General features: G+C 42.3%; 1 long non-coding RNA gene across 1 annotated transcript in view; it reads right to left on the bottom strand.

The window, feature by feature from the left end:
• Window positions 1-11,201: 11,201 nt before the first annotated feature.
• LOC134911403 (uncharacterized) overlaps window positions 11,202-26,822 on the bottom strand; it is a 49,688-nt gene continuing 34,067 nt past the window's right edge. Inside the window, exons 2-4 of the long non-coding RNA XR_010176540.1 lie at window positions 24,990-25,111; window positions 17,404-17,543; window positions 11,202-11,822 (exon numbers count right to left, since the gene is read on the bottom strand). This is a non-coding gene — a long non-coding RNA (uncharacterized LOC134911403). The remainder of the gene's footprint in view (window positions 11,823-17,403; window positions 17,544-24,989; window positions 25,112-26,822) is intronic.

Below are 26,822 nucleotides of genomic sequence, written 5' to 3'. Positions count from 1 at the left end.
AGCTTCATGCATAGGCCTGGCAACAAGGATGTACAAGGGGATCCACCTGTGAAGAGGAGCAGAAGGCAGTAGTAGGTAAGTGTGGTCTGGGCTGCAGATAGAAGTGACACAGTGGGACAGGGGGAATGAGCTGAAGACAAAGCACTGGGGAGAAACATCTGGGGAAGGGAGGGGGTCTGAAAGTCACATAGGAAGGTTATGCTGAAAGACACAAGGGAGATGAGCCAATGGCTGGAGATGAAGAGACACAGGGGAATGGTGGTGAAGACACAGGGATGGTGCTGGAGAGGGTTGAAGCAACACAGACAAGGATGAGGCTCAAGAGATATGGGTATAATACTGAGAGACACAGGCAGGTTGAGGCTGCTGTGACAAAGGCTGGAGAGACATGGGGGAGATGAGGCTAAAAGACACGGGAGGAATGAGGCTGAGAGACGCAGAGGAGTTGAGGCTAAGCAACACAGGGGAGATGAGACAAAGGCTTGAAATGGGGATGCACAGGGGGGATGAGTCTGGAGACATAAGGATGATGCTGAAGAGACACAGCAGACATGAGGCTGGAGAGATTGTAGGATGATGTTGCAGCGACATAGGCAAGAGGTGAGGCTAAAGCTGGAGCAACACGGGAGGATAATGCTGAGAGACACACAGGTGATGATGAGGCTGGAGCGACACAGCCAAGTATGAGAATGTATGATAGAGTGACCTGGGCGCCCCCTTTCAGTGGCTGGGTGCAGATGTAATTACTGATGATTCACTTTTTTAACCAGTATAATCAGTAAATATCTCAAAATGAATGTCATCCAATTATATAAAAAAATTACAATAAATTTAATACAATAAGATAAAACAAACATGCATAAAATATTTCTAAGGACAAATGTCCTAAACTCAGAATGAAATCGTACCCATAGGGTAGCAAAGGAGCCGCAGGTGGTATATATGGCAGGGTGGTCCAGGCTTCACCCTGCTCTGGCTCCTAAGCTTACCAGTGGAAGTCTATCCGCAAACGTCCTGGACCCGGAAGTGTGGATGTCCAATAGCCAAACGTGTAGATGTCCAATTACCAACGCGTTTCGAGGTGTATAACCGTAAAGATACTTTGTTTTTAACTTGTTTTACTAATTGTTTGCACTATAGGCACGTTCACTACCAGCGCATGTAGCGCGCATAAGTCATTTATTTAAGTGCTTTGTTTTCTTTCAGCCTCCGGCCCTCCCCCAGGTGACGCATCCCTGGCAACGGATAGAGAGCTGTAGCCGGGCATAGAGGAAACACGGGGTGGGTGACGTCAGCACGCCTGCAGCCGTAACCGGAAATGCAACGGAAGGTGCTGCCCGGACCCAGGGAGACGCCAGCATGGGGCAGGAGGGGGCTGTCCTACATCACCTCAATCACCTACTTAAGGTATGTCACTTGCTAGTGTTTTTTTGTTTAGTTTGGTGTGTTTCACTTTCAGCATAGCACCTTGAAGAAAACGCCGGTAGGGCGTTGAAACGTCGGTGTAACCACTATGCCTGTTTGATGTATTTGTTGTGACCATTACATGTTTGGCTTTTTTTCAAAATCCCGGAGTGCCGCCTGGTTCTTTTGCAGTACGGACAGGAGCAGTAATCCTAACCAGAGAACCATATCTTTTATATCCCTACAAAGGAGGGCACCTGGGTGGCTGAATGTATGGACAGTGAGTGCCGTTCATCTTTAATCAATATGTAATGAACCGCCTGTGGGTCTGAACACTTTAGGCACCGATCCGCTGTATATATATATGGATACAAGACTTTTTACATAGAATTATTCAAAACAAACGAAAACACACTGTGAGTAATCAGGGTCTACCTGCAGCAACAGCACTTCAAGGGCTCATCGTCCCTTGTTCATTCTTAATTCTGCACCATGGATATAACAGCGGCTTTGGCAGATACCTTCTGCTACACGGAGGAAGAAGCGGGTAAAATCCTATTTACAGAGGATCTCCTTACTAGCAATGACAGTACAATGGTGGAGGAGATTTACAATAATCTACTACGATTACAGAAAAAATAAGTGGATTTTCTCCTCCACGGAACTTCAATTTCAGACTACTTTAGAGCTAAACGTATCCCGAGGGGATTCCGGGTTAGGAATGTTCCCACCATAGGACGGAATAACCCGGAATTTTGCTACAAGTGGATCTCTATTTTGAACAAATGTAGTCTTGATTTAATGTTGTTGGTCACAGAGGAAGCGGGTAAGGAGCTGAACAAGTTTAGAACAAAGATTCAGACATATAGGACAGAGAATGCAACGCACTTGGATGACAGCAAGCATAAAGCACTTTGGGAGAAACTAGAGGCACAAGTATCCTAGTATAAAAGTGATTTGATAAGTTTCAAGAAAAATAAATTACTCACTGTAAACCTGGACTATGAAGAAAACCGGGTATACCGGTGGATGTATGGCATGGATAATGATACCCAGACGGGTACCAAGAAACGGGTCAATTGGAGGGAGAGAAAGGCAAGAGGCCGTAGGAATTATAACACGTCTAACAGCGATAGCAACTTCAACATCAATGACTCTGATGAAGTACTTACCCCAGGTCGTGCCCCTTTAGGGGTGACAACAAGAAGAAAGGTGGCAGGGAGAGGAATCGCCCGACTAGACGAGGGGGACAAACCGAAAGGATCCGGAAAGCCTCCAGCAAGTACATCCCGCAAGAGAAATTAATATTTAACCTCTCTCAGAGGCAGTTGAGTGAGGTTGAAGAAAAAGTATTGAGCAGAGGTCTATCTTTCATACCAACGAACCCACACGACCCGTTTAAATGGAAGGTAGAAGAATTCCGTTTCTCAAGATCATTAAAACTCAAGGAATTCTTCCAACATCAACCGAACAGAGAATTTAATCCTAATTTATCTAAACTAATGAAATCTACCTTTGATCCGCCAACATCCGCTGGTTCAGTTAGGACGTTTACTAGACTAGTAGATGACTCAATCACCAAATATGCGGGTGCCCAACCTCGTACCTACAGTAACATCTCCTGGGAAGAAAACAAAGCCATAAAAGATCTAGCAGCATACCAAGATATTGTGATCCGCCCTGCAGACAAGGGCGGAGCAATAGTGGTATTAGATAAAGTGAAATACATAGAGGAGATTGATAGCCAACTTAGAGACCAGAATACGTATAGAAAGCTGAGGGGAGACCCCACAACAGGATTTAAGAAGAACTTGGACACACTCCTTAAAGCAGCAGTGGAGAAAGGCCTGATGGATTCTAAATTACTGAAGGCTCTCACCACACCATTTCCCATTACTCCCATATTTTAGACGGTTCCAAAAATCCATAAAGACAGCCTCAACCCCCCTGGCAGACCAATCATCTCTGCCAGGGGATCACTCACACAACCCATCTCTCAGTATTTGGATATTTTACTTCAACCCTTAGTATCTGCACAAGATACGTACCTCAAGGACACTACACACCTGTTGACCCTTTTGGGTGAGTTAGAGGAGGTACCGGAGAATACCATCATGAGTACGATGGACGTTAAAAGCCTCTATACCATCATCCCGCACGAGGCGGGTATGGAGGCGATGAGGAAGTTCCTGGAGGACAATGAGTTTACTTCTATGGATATCCGGCTATTCATGGAACTGTTGTACTTTACCCTAACGCATAACTACTTTATACACAATGGACATTATTTTTTCCAACTGACAGGATGTGCCATAGGGTCCAACGTGGCCCCTATGTATGCTAATGTATACATGTTTTCAGTGGAACAGGATTTCTTCAGGTCTTCACCAGCTATCAGCAATAATGTACTAATGTACCGCCGCTATATTGATGACCTGCTCCTCTTTTGGTCTGGAACGGCTGTAGATTTTCAGGACTTGTTGTCTTCCCTAGATTCCAGGGAAGCTGACTGCTACATGGAGTGAGAAATCCATCAATTTTCTAGATGTTAATATCTCCATCAACAACAGGAGACTCAGCACTGAGGTGTATACCAAACCCACGGATCGCAATACCCTATTGCAATACAGTAGCTTCCACCCACCAGCCCTAAAGGCAGGGCTTCCAAAATCACAACTTATGAGGGCCGCCAGGATCACGAGTGACAGGATGAAAGTGGAACCAGCCTTGGACAGAGTGGTGGACAGATTCATGCAGAGGGGATACCCGAGAAAATCCCTCCATGAATGTAAAGAGGAGGTTTTGAAGACACCTCGAGAGAGCCTCCTCAATCCAGCCAAGAGGGACCAGCAGGGAAACAGAATACCCCTCATTACGGAATTCACCACCGCAAGTTCAGTCCTCTCAAGGGCCACTAAGGCCTTGTGGCCCATAGTATCTACAGATCCTGAAGTACCATGCTTTAAAGGGAAAAGGATAATGCCAAGCTTCAAAAGGGGACGTAACCTCAAAGATCTGGTAGTAAAACTGGATGTAACCAAGAAGCCGACGACCTTTCACAAGAGCGGGTGTTATAAATGCCTCAAGTGTGAGACATGCAATTACATGGCCCCGGGACAGACGTTTGTACATCCAGGGACAGGTAAAAAATATGATATCAGACACTATGTCACATGTACATCGTCATTTGTAATCTACGCGTTAGTCTGCCCGTGTGGCCTAATATATGTCGGTCAGACCACAAGGACATTCCGTGAGAGGATGGCACTCCACAGATCGGTCATACGTGCCACACTGGAGGGAAAAGGGAAAGACCAACCCGTAGCCAGACACTTTAAGGTAGCCAACCATCGTCTGAATGACTTGAAGTATACCATCATAGATCATGTACCAAAGCCTTTGAGGGGTGGAGACCGGGCCAGGATGCTATCTCAAAAAGAAACTAAATGGATTCATCAATTAGACTCTCTGACCCCGAAGGGTCTTAATGAACAAATCCAGTGGAATGTATTCCTATAGACCTTCTATTAACTGGACTGGAGTCTATTCAAGTATACGATGTAGCAGTATTTCTCAATCTGTATAATATGTCACTTCTGGGGGGCATATTTGCTGCAGTTATGCCATGGTATTGGCTGACGGCAGTAAATATGAGCCTTCCCTAAGTAGGTGCCCCTTGAGCAGCCTCAGTGCCCAGTTAATCCCATGTAGTTCATACCACCCTGTAGTAGTGGTATTACCAGTGATCTCCGTGTATATAAGTGGAAGTTACCTCTGATGCATTTCTCTAGTAATTATTTATATGTGTTATAATGCATAGCTTGTTGTCTAGACAAGTCTTATTAATTGCTTAAATATGCTTGGCAGCCCTGTAAAGATACTTTGTTTTTAACTTGTTTTACTAATTGTTTGCACTATAGGCACGTTCACTACCAGCGCATGTAGTGCGCATAAGTCATTTATTTAAGTACTTTGTTTTCTTTCAGCCTCCGGCCCTCCCCCAGGTGACGGCGTCCCTGGCAACGGATAGAGAGCTGTAGCCGGGCATAGAGGAAACACGGGGTGGGTGACGTCAGCACGCCTGCGGCCGTGACCGGAAATGCAACGGAAGGCGCTGCCCGGACCCAGGGAGACGCCAGCATGGGGCAGGAGGGGGCTGTCCTACATCACCTCAATCACCTACTTAAGGTATGTCACTTGCTAGTGTTTTTTTGTTTAGTTTGGTGTGTTTCACTTTCAGCAAAGCACCTTGAAGAAAACGCCAGTAGGGCGTTGAAACGTCGGTGTAACCACTATGCCTGTTTGATGTATTTGTTGTGACCATTACACGTTTGGCTTTTTTTCAAAATCCCGGAGTGCCGCCTGGTTTTTTTGCAGTACGGACAGGAGCAGTAATCCTAACCAGAGAACCATATCTTTTATATCCCTACAAAGGAGGGCACCTGGGTGGCTGAATGTATGGACAGTGAGTGCCGTTCATCTTTAATCAATATATATATATATATATATATATATATATATCCTGTATATACAGTGGGGCAAAAAAGTATTTGGACAGCCACTGATTGTGCAAGTTGACCCACTTAAAAAGATGAGAGAGGTCTGTAATTTCCATCAGAGGTACACTTCAACAACTGTGAGAGACAGAATCTGAAGGGAAAAAAAACAGGAAATCACATTGTATGATTTTTAAACAATTTATTTGTATATTCTTGCGGAAAATAAATGTTTGGACAGTCAAAAAGTTTAACTCAATACTTTGTAATATAACCTCGGTTGGCAATTACAGATGTCAAACGTTTCCTGTAGTTCTTGACCAGGTTTGCACACACTGTAGCAGGTATTTTGGCCCACTCTTACATGCAGATCTTCTCTAGATCTGTCATGTTTTGGTGCTGTCGCCGGGCATCACAGACTTTCAACTCCCTCCACAGATTTTCTATTGGGTTGAGGTCTGGAAACTGGCTAGGCCACTCAAGGAGCTTGAAATGCTTCTTACGGAGCCACTCCTTAGTTGCCCGGGCGGTGTGTTTGGGGTCATTGTCATTCTGGAAGACCCAGCCACGTTCCATCTTCAGTGCTCTTACTGAGGAAAGGAGGTTTTTCCCCAAAATCTCACGATACATGGCCCCATTCATCCTCTGCTTAATACGGATCAGTCGTCCTGTCCCCTTTGCAGAAAAGCAGCCCCAAAGCATGATGTTTCCACCCCCATGCTTCACAGTGTTCTTGGGATGCCATTCATCATTTTTCTCCCTCGAAACACGGCGAGTGGAGTTTATACCAAAAAGTTTGATTTTGCTCTCATCTGACCACATAACATTCTCCCAATCCTCCTCTGGATCATACAGATGGTCACTGTCAAACTTTAGACGGGCCTGGACATGTGCTGGCTTAAGCAGGGGGACCTTTCGGGTGCTGCAGGATTTCAATCCATTACTAATGGTAACCTTTGTGACTGTGGTCCCAGCTCTCTTGAGGTCATTGACCATGTCCCCCCGTGTAGTTCTGGCTGATTCCTCACTGTTCTCAAGATCATTGATAACCCATGAGGTGAGATCTTGCATGGAGCCCCAGGTCGAGGTAGATTGTCAGTGATCTTGTATTTCTTCCATTTTTTAATAATTGCGCCAACAGTTGATCTCTTCTCACCAAGCTGCTTGCCTATTGTCGAGTAGCTCATCCCAGCCTTGTGCATCTCTACAATTTTGTCCCTGGTGTACTTAGACAGCTCTCTGGTCTTGGCCATGGTGGAGAGGTAGCAGTCTGACTGTTTGAGGGTGTGGACAGGTGTCTTTTATACAGATAACCAGTTCAAACAGGTGCCATTAATACAGGTAATGAGTGGAGGATAGAACAGCTTCTTAAAGAAGAAGTAACATGTCTGTGAGAGCCAGAAATCTTGCTGCTTGGTAGGTGTCCAAATATTTATTTTCCACAAGAATATACAAGTAAATATGTTTAAAAATCGTACAATGTGAGTACCTGTTTTATTTTATTTTTTTCAGATTCTGTTTCTCACAGTTGAAGTGTACCTATGATGGAAATTACAGACGTCTCTCATCTTTTTAAGTATGTCAACCTGCACAATCGGTGGCTGTCTAAATACTTTTTTGCCCCACTGTGTATATGGGATGTAGTCAATTTACCTCCAATCAAAATCCAGACAGCAACTGACCGACGGTAAAAATCCCGGCAAGGTCAAAATCCCGACATGGACAACATACCGACATTTAAAATACTGACAAGGTCAAAATATTGACATGTAAAATGCAGACAGGTCAAAATGCCGACATGAGTTTTTCATGATTTTTTCATTGAAACTGACTTGTTCATACTTTACCATCCCAGTGGACCTGGAGGGGGAATATAATAGTGTGCCGAGCGCAGCGAGGTATTGTGTCCAAAGCATGGCAAGTGCAGCGAGCCATGCGAGGGGATGCGGTACACTTATATGGTGTCCATGTCAACCTATGTCGACATACACACATAAAAACAATCAAAACCGCATGTCGGTATTTTGACCTGTTGGCATTTTACATGTCGGTATTTTGACCTTGTCTGTATTTAAATGTCGGGATTTTGTCCATGTAGGGATTTTGACCGTCGGTCAATTGCTGTCGGGATTTCGACTGTCGGGATTTTGATTGGAGGTATTTCATACCGATCCTGTGTGTATATATAGAGAGAGAGAAAGAGAGAGAGGGTGTGGGGTGGGGGGGGGGTTCAGATATAAGTACTTAACCAACCTATTTCCAGTCAGGAGAGGAATGTTTCTCAATTATCAGAGGTTAACCTGTCACTTGAACTAAACATTGCTGAACCTCCTAGAGAGCAATAGGAGGAAACGAGAGATAGATATTTTGACTCTTAAATGCATTAAAGGAAAGCTTGATAGTCAGCAACTGCTTATCTTCTGTGTAAAGGGTAGTGACAGCTCTCCCAGTGACCATAAGTGTTGTGCGAAAATATTTACCTTTTTACCTCAAAGGAGGAGCCATAAGGAGAGCGAGAAGCAAAGAAAGGAGACATAGGGCCCTTTGGAATAGAATCAGCCTATCCCTGCAAACCTTACATATTTAACATACTGCGGGTGGAGCTTACACTGTCATCCCAGCATTTACAGCACTGAGCAGGGCAGTATCAGGGTCAGGACGGGGCAGAGAAGGAGGCGGATTATTCTCCTCGGTGCCAGCCTTTTGAAAGCATCAATTCGCGGAAGGCCCGCCCAGACGTGCGGCCTGACAAAGATTGGCAGCAGTGGACGGAGCATGTCCTTTTGTAATTTAATTGCTGATCTTCTGTGATAACCTAACCAGTTAACTTAAGGTACAGATGTGTCCACTCACATCTTTGCTATTTTGCTAAATTTGGCACAACATGCCAAACACGGTTAAGCTGTTTTTCACAAGTAGCGAGTGGTTGGACTTTAAAAATGTTCTTTGCCATAACAGAATATGTATAAAGTAACAAAGAAGCTAATTAAGAAAAATCACAAGGCATGGCTAAATTTCTGAGTCTATGGCATGAAAAACCATTCCATACATGGCGGGATATAGCAAAGATATATGTGGACACATCTGTATATCCCGTTGTCCAGAAAATAAAACAGACAGCAGATTCCCGTACAATAAAATCTGTTTATTGTTTTGGTGTGTTCTCAGGCGGTTTAATAGAGGGGCACTTTGATGCTACCAGTTCTCAACAACATCCTACCACAAGTGAGCCTATTTTAAAAGCAATATTAAATTTGCTTAAATACCAGCACTTTTCATTTCTTTGTGATTATACTTGAAATTCCGTAGCGAAGCACGGGTATTCAGCTAGTAGTATATAAAGGTGAGTACAAGGAGGCAGAAGGCATAGACTGACAGGACCGTTGCCTGGAGTGCCATAGCCTGAAGGGTGCAACCTTGGGCCACCACCTGGACTGTTGTCAGTGAGATCACCTTGATTTCAGGCACTAGGTGGACTAGGGATGAGGGGCAACAGGCAATGGCAGACTTTGGGAGTCAGGGTGGTGGAGAGGACAGAGTGCAAGTAAGTCAGCCCTACAGTGCTAGAGGTGTGAGGGAGGACTGTGTGGTCTGTGAGGGAGGGGCCTCTGTGGAGGCAGTGTAATTTGTTAGAAAGTCCTGTGTGAAGGCAATGTGATTTGTGTGCATGAGGGGGGGGGAGTGTAGAGGCAGTGTGATCTGTAAGGGGATGCCTGTGTGGAGGCAGTGTGATCTGTAAGGGGATGCCTGTGTGGAGGCAGTGTGATCTGTAAGGGGATGCCTGTGTGGAGGCAGTGTGATCTGTAAGGGGATGCCTGTGTGGAGGCAGTGTGATCTGTAAGGGGATGCCTGTGTGGAGGCAGTGTGATCTGTAAGGGGATGCCTGTGTGGAGGCAGTGTGATCTGTAAGCGGGGCCTGTGTGGTGGAGGCAGTGCTATCTGTGAGAGGGGAGCATATATATGGAGACAGTGTTATCTGTGAGAGGGGAGCCTGTGTGTTGGGGCAGTGCTATCTGTAAGAGGAAAGCCTATATAAAGAGGCAGTGTTATCTGTGAGGAAACCTGTGTGTGATCTGAGAGGAAGAATCTGTGAAAGTAGGGGGCTGCATGTGTGGGGCGGTGTGATCTGTATAGGGAGGGGGGCTGTTTGAGTAGGGCCGAGTGATTTGTGAGGGGACAGTGTGAGTGTGTGTGTGTTTGTTTGTTTGTTTGTGTGTGTGTGTGTGTGTGTGTGTGTGTGTGTGTGTGTGTGTGTGTGTGTGTGTGTGTGTGTGTCTGTCTGTCTTTGGAAACAATGACAGAAAGAGCACCAAAAGGATATCTCACCATGGGCTCCACTTGGTCTAGAGCCAGCCCTGGGTGGGACTGAGTTGGTTTGGGCAGTAATTTTACAGCAACATTAAAGCACATACTGTATGTGCTACTAACAATAATCACTCCCAAACTCATTTTCCTACATTTACTTTATACAGATGTTGCACAAGAGTAACTATTGGGATACCTAGCACAGTGGCATACTCACATTCTTCTGAACGTCTAGGCACAAATGTTTGAAGCCTGGAGTGTGATCCACTACTAGACATGCACAGCTCCCCTTTAGTCATTTTAAATATGGTGCATCCACACTTTTTGAAATCTTAAAACAAACCGATGGCGCCCATCTCCGCTTATATTTGTCGGTCAACCAAAATACATTTATTAGCAACCTGAGTTGGCAATGTGCCTCTTTTGCAGTGCACACCCCGTGTAGGCACCCTGCCTGCATGCCGTTGGAAATAGCTTTCTTCCAAAGGAATATCTGTAATTTACTATTTTTTAGGGATAGTTGTCATTTGAATTTATGACTGCTTCATAGATCTGTGATGCCACTGATAATCTCACCAATGTGTAGGTATCTTTGCTACTTTTGCATACTCTATATTGGTTTAATACACACATTTTTACTATATAGTCCACATATGTTATGGCAACCAATCAGTGTAGAGGAATGTAACAAGGTTTCATCTCACCTTTGACTGGCACCCATGAAGTACTGGCATTGGGCTAATTGCTCTCCCTGCTGCCTGAAACCTAAAATGTTTCATAATACAAAACTAGCTACACTTTACTTCTGTCCTAAAACTATTTGGTCCCTTTCCACTGTGTCTCTACTGAATGCTTCATGTACTGTATGTGTGTGGAGGGGGGCAGGGTACACAGGGGGAACTGTAGCTGGAAGCTCAAGGGCCTATTTCAGATCTGATCGCTGCTGTGCTCTCCTAAAACTGTGCAGGAAGAATAAGCAAATGAAGGATTGTGAGCTTTAGTATTTCTTTTTTTTTTTTTTTTTTTTGTAATAAAGCTATAGACATCATTGCTTGGGATTGGCTTTTTTATGTTCCCTGCATGCTACTGCCCTAATCTCAATTGCATCTAAGTTATCATTGGTTGAATCGATAAATCCATCTCTACTGTTGACCAGTGTATAGATTTATTGCTAAGGGACAGTGGTCTTGTGCTGGTATTTATGTCATTATTTTTCCCCCTCTCTTCAATGTTGCAAGTTATTAATCATTTTCTAGTATCAAAGACACAATATTATCAGAAATGACAAGCAAGAAATCCAAACTAAAAAAAAATGATTGTCAACATTACAAGGCATTATTTTGACAACACCAAAGGTTACTTTTTCCCATATTTGTAGCAGACAGTTTTGGGCCATGACCTCTATTCGCAGTGTGTGTCCTTGAGATATGAAGTAATTTAGACGTTCCAATCACAGTCTGCAGTAATTCAGTCAAGTTTGATTCGCTCCACACTCTTGGGCTCCTTGTAACATTTATCCTTGTTACAGCTGACAGTGTCGAGGTTTCTTCATCTGTGCCCAGCATACCAAGGACCTCAAGTGATAGACCTACAAAAATTGAGTCCATTGATTTTTCACTATATGAAAGATAAGTTGCATTAGATTGGTTTGCCGGCTGATAATATAGTACTATATTTCCTTTTCTGTAGTATATGACATTTTTATTTCTGGAGTTTTTATTGACACATTCAAATGCTGTATACGTGCCAAACATTTTCCCTGTGTGTGTGAGGTTCAATAATCCATTCAGAATTTGTGCAGCAAAATTGTGTTACGTAGCACTGCATTTTGTAAACAAATAAAGCAACCACAAACATGTAGTCATAATCTATATATGCAATATTCCACCACAGTGAAATCTCCATGTGTGATAAACAAGCATGTTCTGTGGATCATAATACTATAATTAAATAAATTTAACATAAATCTTGATTGAAATGTTTAGCTATCCATCCCAAATGCTACTGAGTCTTGGCATTACCATGTGTGCTGTATGTGAACGAGAGGAGCCCAGTTATAAAACCTTAATGAGGAATATTAACAGTGGGTGTTGGGAGTGCATTGGGGGGAAGGGGGAGGGGGTCAGGGGTAGCTGAATTGTCAATTATTCACATTGGATAGGCAATGTGTCAGTTGATCACAGGTTGACGTTAGTGGGCCTTGCATAGGCAAAGTGGTTTCTAAGATTCTAATATCTGACAACTTCCACACATTCTACTGTACAATATCATTGTTTTCTTTATTGAATTCAGTAGCAACCTGCTCCAGCTTCGCATGGGAGTTGACTTGCTTTACTAAAATTGTCACTGCTTGGCTCCGTTTTGTCATAGATTAATGTTTCACACACCTAAACCTTCCCCGATAAATGTTCTATAGAAGTGAAAAACAGCATCAAAATCCATCCAGAGGTTCTCGAGATTAGCTTGAACAAACAGACAGACGTCTACCAGGGACTTTATTTTATATTATGTAGAGACACAGGCAGGGGCGTAGCTAGAACTTTCATTATTAAAAGGAAAATTGTTCTTACTGGCCATCTTTAGTTTTAATTATGTGTCTCTGAACACGGACTTGTCTCCTTTCATCCATGCTACTTCTAATTAGAAGAGGGGAGATGACAGGTGCACATGGGGAGGCAGAGGCACTCATGGGGAGGGGAGTAAAAGTCACACTTAGGGAGGCAGAAGGCAGACTGGTGACTCATGAAAGCAGGTGAAGGAGAAGCATTAAGGAAAAATGTGATGGGGACATATGTGAAAGATGAGCTGTGATGACTTCCTTCCCATTGCAGAGTTGCAGACTGTATCAGAGAGAGGAGGGACAGGGGAGCTACTGCTTATCAGGCTGACAGGGGGCCTGCAGCGCTAATGATCCCTGCAGCAAACTGCTTCCTAATCACAAGCTAAAGCCTGCCTGTGACTAAGGGATTTATTTACTATGCCTTGGGTGGAGATAAAGTCAGCGGAGATAAAGTACCAGCCAATCGGCTCCTAAATGTCATTTTTCAAACACAGCCTGTGACATGGCTGGTACCGATTGGCTAGTTTGCAGGAGGGATTATCACTCCTGCGGTGCTGATATATCACACCACTCACTGCCCCACACTAAATGTTTCATGCAGCAATATCCCATGTAGCCCTTCCCCCGTGTAGGCCTGCCTCCATAGTTACATAGTGGGAGTAACCAGGAGTCAGAGAGCGCAGCTGTCTGTGATCAGCAAGTTGCTGCATGCTGCAGCCAGTGCAACAGCCACTTTGTTCTCTCACTGTCATCATTGTCATGTCCCCTGTGGTGAGCTGGGTGCAGGGAGGAGGCAGGCCCACATGTGCAGCAGGCCCCATAGCAACTGCACTCCCTGCACACACGGTAGTTACTCCCTTGGATACAGGAATCTGGACTACCTGTAGCTCTAATTAAAAAACTGAACACAGCTACTGCAGTACCACTCTTGGCCATTGTGTGGCACTATAGAGTTCTACCATTATTCTCTTACTGAATTCCTTCACTAAAAACGTCACTGCTCAGCTCTTTTGTCTTAGATTAATGTTCCAGACACTTAAACATTCCTCTGGCAGTTCTTGAGAGGTTTGTGTACAACTATGAATGAGACCCTAAGTTTGTAACTATATTGTTCATCTGTGCAGACATGTACGTGTAGAGAGTTTGTGTGCAGTCACTTCTGACTTCCATTTAAGACCTGCCAACTAACATGATAATTTCTTAAAGTTTTAAATTTATGCTGGATTGAATTCAAACTTTATTAATCATTTATTAATCATTCCATTTAACCTTATCTACTTTTCCACAAGGCATATTTGTTGTATAACTCAACACTGTGTGCTTTAATATTTCATTATTTATACACTTTTGTTTGATTTATCTTGTATATTTTGTTATCAGTTGTTCTAAAAATGTAGGTAATTGAACTCTTTTTTTCTGCTGTTGTATAATGTTATAGTCTTTGACATTTCAGTTTCTTAAACCGTAAATAATTATTTATGATTATGATTGTTTTATATTAGAAAAATATATAGTATGCCAAAACAAAAAGTGAAATATTTTTAGAAGAAAAAATTAATGCGCAAGTCATTTTCTATCATAGGAATTAATGAGCATACGAGGAATGTTAGTTGTTGCATTCCCCAGATAGAAAATGTAACATCGGTTAGCCCGGGAGCAAAAACGCTCATATTGTATGTTTCAAAATATATAGAATTGATAAACTAGGCTATAAACTAGAAAAACTCAATTTGTTCACAGGAGGGTGATTGATCATTACAGTTTTGTATTTTTATACTGTATAACTTCAGCTGACACAGCTAAAAAGTGTTTGTGCTCAAGCAAACATTTTTGCCAAAATGCCTAAATGAGTAATAAATGAAACCCTGGCCATTTTTCCCATTCTACCAACCAATTTATTTTGTGTACCATCCTCCAATGTGTCAATTGCTATAACATGAAGCTTTTGAATTTTACTATAGACAGTAACAATTTGATTTAAAGTGGACCCTCTAACAGAGACTTCACAATGGAACACTCTGCATCTATTATCCCTGTGAAACTGTGTCTGGGCTTTTCGCAGTATAAATGATTAGTAAAGACTCTACAGAACAGAGATGCTTGGCTGGTCTACAACTAGGAATTAAGCCACTAGAAAGACAAAAAAAAAAAGACTTTGGTGCCGTTTCTTTAGATTTAAATTAGTTACCAGCATACAGAACAGCTGTCTTAAATTTAGCACTTCAATCTATAGGAAGAAAATCATGTGATTATTGAATAAAAATGTTTTTGTAGACTGTATTAGGCTTGTGTACCAGAACATAGAAGAAATCACAAAATAGTGGATCCCAAGCTTTTTAGAAAACTTTGTAAAAAAAAATTAAATAATAATAATAATAATGTTATAGGAATGTTTAGTTAAGAAATGACAGTGGGTGATGCGAAAGAGAGCACAGTAGTTCATGGAATTAGCAACCAGGCCAAGCTTGGTGAATTTGGCATTCAAGCAGCCCCCAGTAGCAACATATGAATGTTGCTTACGCAATCAAAATTAGGGGATCTATGAAAAGATCTTTGAGATCTGCTTCAGCCCCTCCTACACAGGGTCGGACTGGCCCACAGGGGTACCAGGGAAACCACCGGTAGGCCCCACTGCCTGAGGGCCCGCTCCTTCCTCTAGGGATCAGGTTTCAGACTGTGCACTTGTATTGTATTATACATGGTAGATATGTTGCATTAAACTGCACTAAACTATTGTGTATTTCAAGCCTCTGTGGAGGCTGGCCACACACCCTTTTTAGGCTGGCCACACCCCTAAGTAAGGGCCCCTATCACTGCATTCCCCCGTTGGGCCCTTCATGCCCCAGTCTGACACTGCTCCTACATACAATCAGAGGATCCTTAATAATTATGGGTACATCCCTAAAAACAGGCCCCTAAAATTGATGCAGTGTTTTGGTGGAAACCACAATAAACCTTGTAGGAGGTTGTAAGGTATATGCTACATGCTATCCATCAATCAGTACCAGGAGCTGGGTATAAGCTTCCTAATATCACATTAAAGCGGCAGCACTGGTTGCCTGAGGACATGTAAGTAAACTAGTGTGCTGACAACTTTAGAGCTGGGATATGCTTTGTAAAATCACCAGAGATCTGGGATTTGTATCACAACCAGATATCTTGGGCCTGATTCTGAGTTGCACACATCTCATAATTTATTTTTGAAATTGGTTTATTTAAACATTTTACAACATTTTACAACAATATCTCTACAAGGAAGAGAAGATACTGGTAGTACAATGGTATACATCAGTATGTACCTGGCAATAGGGCATAAATAAATCACACAAATATACTGTGGAACACTTAGAGCAATATAAGAACTGACAATGTACAGAAAAGCCCCAGCTCCAAACCAGACATTAAGTGAAGGGTGTCAGGTAATTTGTAAACTCAAGTTTGGATCTGTGTGTGGCTCTGTGGTAGGTACATGGTGCAGGAAATGTAAAGAATTACCAGGTAAGCGCTCAATACCAATGATGAACACAAAAATATAAAAATAAACCAATTTATTAAACAAACTAAAAACATATAACACTTTAAAATATATCAGACCACAGCATAGTATTCATATAAAACTGAGGTTTCAGAAACCTCTGGAATGAGCAATGGCATGGACTAATTATAAGTACTTGGAAGGCAGTCACAATAACCTTGGATAAGAGATAATTATCTATTAGCTTTTATCTTTGTTTAAATACTCACCCAAAAATAGAAGCACAAAGATTCTAACACAGCCGTACATATGAGTGTCCTCAAATTTGTGAAAGTTCAATTCCAGTTGGAAAAGTTCATCAACTTCCAAATCCACTAGATGTATGAACGGTGCAGAAATAGGAGTTGTATAATAACTGTTACTCACAGTCTATGTCGGCTTTTCCTCGCTGCACCACAGCTATTTGTTTGAAGCCGCTCTATATCACCCTGTGCACGGGTGAGACATCCGTCAACGGCGGGATTCGTCAGTGGCGCAATCCGTCTGCGGCGCAAGCGGGAAACCGTTCTCCACCCTCCGGCACAGTGTGGATGCACCAATACACCGTTCTCTACCCCCAGCACAGATGGAATAATGCTCACCAGGGCAGGATGTATGGTATTCCCAATAAGGTACAGGGAAATGAACGGTGCAGTCTCGCTGGAGATAAGCAGTTGCCGGCAAATGCTGTAATCAGCTGCTATGAGGACACAATCTTATTCTTGTGGGCAATTGGGTATTGGTGACCCCTTCTCTCTGTACCCTCAACGCGTTTCTCCGCACCCAGTGAACACTCTGCCTCTTGAAGAAGTCGCCTGGGGTGCGGAGAAACTGTGTTTCCCTGTGCTTGCCAACGATGAGTATATGACGAGCCTTGTATCTTTATTCACTTATATGGAGTAAATACGGCATTTTGACAAAATTACAGTGTGCTGGTCCTGTCTATGTTGCTACGTGGATATGAGATGTTATATATATATATAGATATATATCTCCAAGAACAAGCTGGCACTCATGAAGACTTAATAAATGCGCAGACACAGTAATGTGATCAACGTTTCAGGGCTGCTGCCATTTTATCAAGACCATCTGTAATATACAAATATAAAACATTTATACCTTACCCACACCTCGTGCACTTGCTTCCACGGCGCCCGCTGTGAGCCGATGACGTCATTGGCGCGCACCCGCGCCGGCGACCCAGCATCAAAGGGGGGCGTGGAAAATCCTAGTGACGTCCCATCACCATGGTAACCCGTTCTGTCTACGGAAATAAAAACATGTAACAGAGATTCACCCGTAGCCCGCAATACATACAGCACAATAGGTCTAGGGGGACTAATGGATTATAGTAAACTGATATCATATGTCACCCGGAAACAAACTTGTCAACCTAAAGAGGCACATTAACTGATATTCGGAATCTACATGAGACTGAATTATAATAACAGATGTCTAAAGAACCTAGTACTGTCACTGTAACTCGGTTCATATCTCTTCAAAGTATGTAGAAAAAGGCAGTGCTATTATCACAAATTATAGGAAGCTGGTAAATGATATAATTTCATTGAGTCCAAAAGGCTTCATGGACTGTAGTGTATGGATCCACCAGGATTCTTTTTGAAGTAAGATTCGACCTCGGTTGCCTCCTCTTGGGGATTCAGGTACTCCATCAATGATTTTATAACGTATAGATGACATACTGTGTTGTAACTCCTTGAAATGACGGGCTACCGGCTGGTCCGAGCCCCGTCCCTCCAAAGCCGCACGTATACTAGATCGATGTAACGCTATTCTTTCTTTAAACTGGCGAATAGTCTTGCCAATGTATAATAACCCGCAAGGGCATTTAATATAATATATAACGTATCGGCTTGTACAGGTATAAGGTCGTTTAATCCTAAACTCCTTTCCTGAGCGTGGATGATGGAAAACAGCACCTGGTTCCAAACTGCTGCATGTGGTACACCCGAGGCATTTAAAGTTACCTGGCTTCCTTGTCAAGAAATGGCCAGGCGGTGATACTTTAAGATTAGAAACGTCATTATGTACCACCCAATCTTTGATGTTTCTTCCTCTTCGATAAGAGGGTAAAATCTTCACTCCTTTGAGAGACTGTAATTGTTTGTCTTGGGTGATGATAGGCCAAATTTGTTTGGCCTTCTGCATGGTACTCATACTGGTGGTGGAAAAATCTTGAGTCCAAACTATGAAGTCCGGCTTTCTTGTATTTTGGGTTTTGTTTAATAAGCTTATTCTATCATGCTTCAAAGCCCTGCTTTTGGCTTCCTTTAGATGTTTTAGTTTATAACCTCTTTCTATGAATTTTCGTGTCATGATGTCCATCTGTTTAATGGTCTCAGCTTGATCACTGCAGATACGCCTGATCCTCATGTATTGGGAATATGGCAATCCCCATTTAAGGGTCGGCGGGTGGTGACTGTTAGCATGCAGCGTGGTATTTCTGTCTGTTTCTTTGACAAATAAAGAGGTGTGCAAGTGGTGCAGATGATCTTGTTTGATAGCCACATCTAGATAGTGTATTTCTTCATAGCTGGTAGAATATGTGAATTTTATGGAGTCATCCAACCGGTTGATGTCAAGCATGGCCTGTTGGAAACTCTCTTGCGATCCTGACCATAATACAAAGATATCATCTATGTAGCGGAAGTATGCTTTAATACTACCCGCTACATTAGGATTAGTTAGAAAGAGGTCATTTTCCACTTCTCGCATAAAGATGTTTGCAAAGCTCGGGGCCACGCAAGACCCCATCGCGCACCCCGAGCATTGCCGGAAAAATCTACCATCGAAAATTAAGTAATTTCGTGTTAGAGTTAACTCCAGTAACTTAATGAAGAAATTGATGTCTGGACCATTATATTTGTGACTGCCTGTGATGCACCGTCTGATGGCTTCAATACCTCTTTGATGGGGGATGTTGGTATATAAGCTGATCACATCTATGGTGCACATCAGGTAGTTCTCCGGCAGCGGTGACAGCTTCTCCAATTGTAACAAGAAGGCCGTAGTATCTTTCAGACAGACCTTTTGATCTTGTACAACCGGCTGCAGGAAGAAATCTAAGTATTTAGAAATGTTGTAGAAGAGGGAATCTCTTGCCGCTATTATAGGTCTTCCTGGCGGGTTCACGGGATTTTTATGAAGTTTGGGGATCGTATAAAGAACCGGGATAATAGGCCAGTCCTGTATTAATGTTTCTTTTATCTTGTAATTTATGATATTATCTTCCACGGCTTTGTTCAAAATGTCATCTATTTCTGCTTTAAATATAGACGTTGGATCCGAGGGTAACTCCTGGTAAGTAGTTTCATCCGCAAGCTGTTTGTATACTTCAGACTTATATTGCCCCACGTCCTGGACTACTATACCTCCGCCCTTACCCGCCGAGCGGATATGATAACCAGCTAAATTTTTCAAAGCTGTATGTTCTTCCAAGGACAGATTATTGAAATCGGGCATACGGTTCAACTGTGGCTCCTCAATTATGGTATTCATGAAGTTGATAAAGCATTTTATATTGCTGTTAGAGGATACTGGATCAAAGGTAGAGGGTTTGTGCAGGGGGATGTCATGTGTTGATAGTGGGGGACTATCTCCATAGTGTTCCTTCAGTCTTAGCCTCCGACCGAATTTATATAAGTCCACTTTATTTTTGAAGATATCCGGTTTCTTTGTGGGAACAAAGGACAGCCCTTTATTCAACACCGACAATTCATCAGTTGTTAGAGAGCGTGATGACAAATTGAAAACTAAGTTTTCTTGTTCTTGGCTCTTTTGGACTTTCCTTGCCCATTGTCCACCACGGCGGGTGTAGGGCCTTTTTTGAGCTCTCTTGCTGCTCTCGTAGTGACCCCCGTCGGGGGTTTCCTCCCGTTTTTTGACGAAGATGTGGCCCCTGCACATTCTGTGTCACTAGATGACTGTGCACTCGAATTATCTGTATCCAAATTAAATCTCTTGTTCCGTCGGAATTTAGGCCTCCTATTTGACTCGGTGCCCCGATTGTATGCCCACGAATAAACTTTATTTTCCTGGTAATCTCGGTCCACAGTAATTCGCTTTGTTTTTTTGAATTGGATGAGGTCCAGGCGATAGTTATCTATATCCGTGGTCAATTTATTCAATAAATCTTGAGAGGTTTCCCCCTCTATAACTGCAGAATGACTTACTTCAAATTTAGCAATTTTTTCTCTGGCAAGGAGAAGCTCTCTGCGAGATTCCTCTATAACCAGAAGAATTAAATCGTAGGAGCACTTGTTTAAAACCGCTGCCCAACGCCTGCAGAAATCAGGATTATGCCGTCCAATTGTGGGAATATTGCGGATACGAAAACCGCGGGGAATTTTCTTTTCCCTATAATAGTCAGATAGGGTTACTCCGTGAAAATAAAAGTCTATTTCCCTTTTCTTCAGTCTATTTAAGGCCAGGAAAATCTGTTCTGCCGTCTCACCTCCACAAGCATCCTCCAATTTGTCTGTGAATAGAATAGCCTCAGCTTCTGTGTCTGTTAGGCTTAATCCTTCTCCCACCGGGAGTGCAATGTTGCTGTAGCCCGGTATAGAATCTGCTGTAGACATGCTATTCCAACCAATATACTGTTAAAAAGTGCAAGTGATCTTGAGGTAAAAAATATTAGTCTACCAAACACTGGGTGCCCAGGCAATCCTGTCTGGTGATTACCAGAAAAGCACTATGTATATGTCCAATTTGCGTCCAGCACTCCAAAGGTTAATGCGGTGTACGCTCCGGTGCCCTGCTCCAACAAGCAATTCAATATCTCCAAGAACAAGCTGGCACTCATGAAGACTTAATAAATGCGCAGACACAGTAATGTGATCAACGTTTCAGGGCTGCTGCCCTTTCATCAAGACCATCTGTAATATACAAATATAAAACATTTATACCTTACCCACACCTCGTGCACTTGCTTCCACGGCGCCCGCTGTGTATATATATATATATACACACACACACATGCAAAAAAAATGGGCATGGCCACACACAAGAAGGAGCTTGTTCACATTGGGATTTTGTAAGTGTGATTTAAGTGTCTGGCAAACACAAGAGCGATATTCTAATACTCTTAATGGTGGCAGCTTGAGTAAAACCCACGCCATGATCACCCACCTGCATTAGGTTGGTATATCTGAGCACAGGCTGGGGTGCGGTTCTGTGACCCGCCCCGTCAGGTGCACCTCTATAAAGCATATTATCAAAACCCTATTGTTTGAGCTGTTTAAGTACCAAAGAGCTCTTCAATTTATTATTAAGGCCTCAGACTTTCCAGGACAAAGCAAGCATTAACTAATTTCCTGGGCATAGATAAACAAATAAATAAAAAATTATACATGTCAAAAGGGGATGACCCCAGGGTACATATTCAGTTAGCCATAGGAATATCCCACGGCTAACTGCCCCACCACTCCAGTTCAGTTAGCAGTGTACTTTTCTTCACAACTTAATTTGCAGTAAAACAAACTTCAACAAACCTCAGGAGCTTAACTGTCTATGACCTGATATATGGTGGCCCAGCCACACTGCAGCATCCCTTGGCATGTCAGAGAATTTTGTTTCACTATCCATCACAACTCATAGCCTAGACAGAAAAATCATAGAGTAGGGTAACTGAAGACCACAAAGAAATCTCTTATTTGGAATAAATTTTGACCGACTGATTTGCACATCAATGAAAAAGTCAGGAAAAACTGAGATATGCAGGTTTTTCCTTTTAAGGGGACCGGGGACCTTTAGTGTGGGACTAGATCAGGATGGTATCTCTATATTGATAATCTAGGAATTTGGCAATAAAAGTGCAAGGATGTACACCCGGAGGCAATGATCTGGTAGGTATCCTGTGGGCTCTGGAAACAAAGAAAAAGAGGAGACACCCACAACCTGAAAATCTGGGGAAACTTACTAATGAAGCACGTCTTGGAAAAAGGGAAATTGCCTACCCCTAAAAATTCAGTGAAACACAAACAGAAACCAAACAGAGTGCAAAAGGAAGAAATGAATTAATATTTTTTAATATATATGGAAGTATAAATAAAATTCATAATTCAGATGGACCTTGAATGATATTTGTATATATAATATCATATGAATTTAAAACATGCAATAACCACAAATAGTAATTGAGAAATTAAGTGTATATTGCACCTCTTGATATAGACTACACTATTATATAATAGTTCCCCTTTTCTTCCATCTGCAGTACGGAATAAATTTGTATCAGGGGATCTCACAAGTGTATCCATTTTATAATGAAATGGAAGAACGTCTCATTATAGCCACAATCGTTCTGGGCAGAAACAGATCATATATCAGTTCATAGATTCAGTGTTGCCTCATAAATCTGCGTAATTATTCCAATGAACAATATAATGTTACAGACGGTGTCACCTTATAGCTGGCTAGCCTGGATAAATTGGTTAGTTGATCCCCAAGGATAGACTCACGTAACTCACTTGCAGCTAAAGCCGTTGTAGCCATGCGACTGAGATGTGTTGTCTGGGTGCTTCCCGGACGTGGCGGTTTAAAGCAGCGTCCTCTCGCTTGGTAGCGGTGCTCAATGTCCAGTAGTGTGATGGCTCGTCACTTGGTAGGTAGGCGCTGCAATATGGAAACTCATCTAAGGCTTCTATTGGTAGCAAGATTTCAGAGGCAATCTTAAAAGGCAGTAGGTCACTTGCAAGAGTCTAACACTAACGCGTTTCTCGACCCATCAAGCTGGCTGTTTCATCAGAGGAAAGACAATGGTAGGAGGTACTAACCTGGCCATATCAGGTTAGTACCATCAGGGATGATTGTTTAGTTTTGAACAGCTGAGATATTGAATCTTGTTAATCCTCACAGACATGGGTATCCGGATTGATACTTCATCACTGTTGTCATCAACTAGTATAATTTCCTTTAGAAGATGCACAGGTGTGTGATTCACTGCACTGTGTACTGATCAGAGAATCCCTGACAAGGCTTCATTTACATAGATGAAAATGATTGAAATCTGAGAAAGTTCCTAAGGGTATTTTAACATCTTGCACCTTGAATGGTGAAAGATGAGGCTCAAAAGTGGGCTCTGTCCACAGCAGACTGTCCACAGATGGATGTAGTGCATGCTGACCTGTACTTTAGGATTGGCTGGGACCCAGACCAGAGGAGCAAATCTAACATGCCAGGCGACCCCCAAAAGGGGATTTGGGCTTCGCTGCCCGAGACACGCAAGTCTCGTCCCTCTGTCTGGGTTCCTAAATACGGGAGCTGGTATACACTGGAACAAGAACTGAGTATTTGCAGTGCGGCGTGCTCTAATGTAACCATCAGATTCGAGCGGGATTGGATGGAAAAACCTGCATTATTATACACTATTTTAAGTCACACATATAAATGCAATTCAAAATACTGTTACCGCATTTTATTTCTATGTCCAAGAGCAGCCGACTAGCACTAATCTTTAAACGAGAACCTACAGTACCAAAAGCCGCCCTCACATACCTTAAAAATCTTAAATCACCACTGAAGTGAAGATCCCAAATGATAGATTTTTAGTGAGCAAAAACAGGACATGTCCTGAGTGCACAGAACATAAGTCCTTTGGGTATCGTTATGCTATTAAACTCACAGGCTACTGAGAAATGAAAGGGGCAGGAAAGATGCAGGGAAGTGAAGGTCATATCCTTGCCTGAATTGATGTTACTGCACAGAGGATTTATTATTCATGTACGTAAAATATAATCCTTGTTTCTATTAAATAGTTTCTCATTAGATAAAATTCATTATTTTTTATTATTGGATTCAATATGTCTAGTCTTTCATTTAAGTTTGGTATGCAAGAGAGAAGACAGATAGCACAGATGTAGCCTTTCATACACAGACTGTAAGATATTCAGACAGCGAACCTTCAGTTTTACTTTTTAATGGTTCTAGAGTGATTTACTTTGTTTTTGCAAGTAATTTCAGGGTGGAACAGATGGTGCAAGTTTTGTTTAAACTGGTGTTATGATTTTAATGAATATTGGCTATTACTTGCTCAGCAGACCTTTTGTTCTTTCTGTAATAAGTTTCATCGTTTTACTCTTTTTTTATTTTTTAAAGTGACATTGTGGTGGACATACGATATAATTTAGAGGAGATGTTTTCCAAGTGGCTTCTTTATCATTGCAATAATCTGTTTGCTATCTATTCTTTTTGAGTCATCAACATGATAAAATAAAACATAAATTTAAAGGGAAAGCATCTGCTTGAACATCATTAAACATTACTATAAAGTGTATCTGCAATATATTTAATAATAGTTTGGTATAATAATGGTTTACTGCTAATTTGTAGTTCCTTTATAAAATCTTTTGTCTTCTGTACCTTCATGCCTCTGGGCTCTTAATAAATATATCTAGGTGAGTGAAAGTGTATAGGTCTCACCTTGATCTCTTGGCATGTTGCCTCCATCCAAAGCTTGGTCGGAGACTTTGGGATAGTAACCATTGCCCAACTCACTACACGCACTTCAAAAGCTTTCCGGCATATTTTTTAACATCAGATAAAAAGGTGAAGTCTGAGTGATGACTCTGAGGGCCAATTCGTCATGCCTATAAGTTTATTTTGCAACTACTGTAATTTTTGAGGAAGTAAGTAACAGACCCATTAATTATAAAATTAACACAGGAGATATCACTGATGCACTGCATACCTTTCATCCCTGATGTGGTTCCATACACCATCCCATGGACCTTAATTTGTCCAACTCTGCAACTAAAAGTTTTTCAAATTTGATTCCGGGAACTTTGAAGATGTAAATTAGATCCTGAAGACCTGTAGGCATATATTTTTATTTTAATAGAGTTTATTCTAAAAAAAATTTGCAATAGCAGAGAACATAAAAAGAGAAACTTGGCATTGTATAAATAAGAAAGAAGATATAACCAACAGAGATACATTCACACTTACAGCTTATAGTAGTAATACAGTTTGATCTATATATTTTGGCCTCTGACAATGGGCCTTATTCAGGTGTGTTAGCAAACCAAAAAGTTAGCAATTGGGCAAAATCATGTTGCAGTGCAGGTGGGTCAGACATAACATGTGCAGAGAGAGTTAGATTTGGGTGGGTTATATTGTTACTGTGCATGGTAAAGACTGGCTGCTTAATTTCTACATTGCAATTTAGATTTCAGTTGGAATACACCGCACCCAAATCTAACTCTCTCTGTACATGGTACATCTGCCCCAACTGCACTGCAACATGGTTTTGCCCAATTGCTAACTTTTTTGGTTTGCTAACACAACCGAATAAGGCCCAATTTTCCTAATTTTGCCTATGCAATTGATTTGAAATGAAACAGTGGAGATGCAAACGAAGGACCTTATTCAGCTTCAGTACCGGATTCTGCTAAACAGCAGAATCTGCTACTGCTGACGATCGCATGATGGAGGCCGCCCAGCACAGAGCAAGGCCACCCAGCATGCTAATCTACAATCTGCAATGTGATTGCATTGCAGGATGAGAAATTAGGCTTTACCCCCTGCATACGCCTTTAAAAAATGGCCGAGATCAGCTGTCTTCCCGCCGAGATCAGCCGTTTGGTACATATACAACAATTGCGGTTGAGAAGTGATATTCCCTGCAGACATATTATTGCTGTTGTAACAAAATATATTCTTACCATATCTGCAGCTATAATTTCTGCCAGTGATAATGCCAGCCCAGTAATCTCTCATTGGCTGTGCTGGATCTGAAGATTCAAAAGCCAAAAGCAGAAACAAAATAGTTCCCACACTCTCTGACATCTACTTATTTTCTAAGGGCTGGCACTCGCCCCTCATTCAATTTGTCAGAAAATGAGGGGAAGTAGAATTCGGAAAACGCTGTTTTAGCCCCGTCTGCTCTAAAACTAGAGATGTGCACCGGAAATTTTTCGGGTTTTGTGTTTTGGTTTTGGGTTCGGTTCCGCGGCCGTGTTTTGGGTTCGAACGCGTTTTGGCAAAACCTCACCGAATTTTTTTTGTCGGATTCGGGTGTGTTTTGGATTCGGGTGTTTTTTTCAAAAAACCCTAAAAAACAGCTTAAATCATAGAATTTGGGGGTCATTTTGATCCCAAAGTATTATTAACCTCAATAACCATAATTTCCACTCATTTTCAGTCTATTCTGAACACCTCACACCTCACAATATTATTTTTAGTCCTAAAATTTGCACCGAGGTCGCTGGATGACTAAGCTCAGCGACCCAAGTGGCCGACACAAACACCTGGCCCATCTAGGAGTGGCACTGCAGTGTCAGGCAGGATGGCCCTTCCAAAAAACACTCCCCAAACAGCACATGACGCAAAGAAAAAAAGAGGAGCAATGAGGTAGCTGTGTGAGTAAGCTCAGCGACCCTAGTGGCCGACACAAACACCTGGCCCATCTAGGAGTGGCACTGCAGTGTCACGCAGGATGGCCCTTCAAAAAAACACTCCCCAAACAGCACATGACGCAAAGAAAAAAAGAGGCGCAATGAGGTAGCTGTGTGAGTAAGCTAAG

The sequence above is a fragment of the Pseudophryne corroboree genome, chromosome 4 (assembly GCF_028390025.1).
Source record: "Pseudophryne corroboree isolate aPseCor3 chromosome 4, aPseCor3.hap2, whole genome shotgun sequence".
Lineage (NCBI taxonomy): Eukaryota > Metazoa > Chordata > Amphibia > Anura > Myobatrachidae > Pseudophryne > Pseudophryne corroboree.
This window is presented reverse-complemented; position numbering and strand designations above follow the sequence as displayed.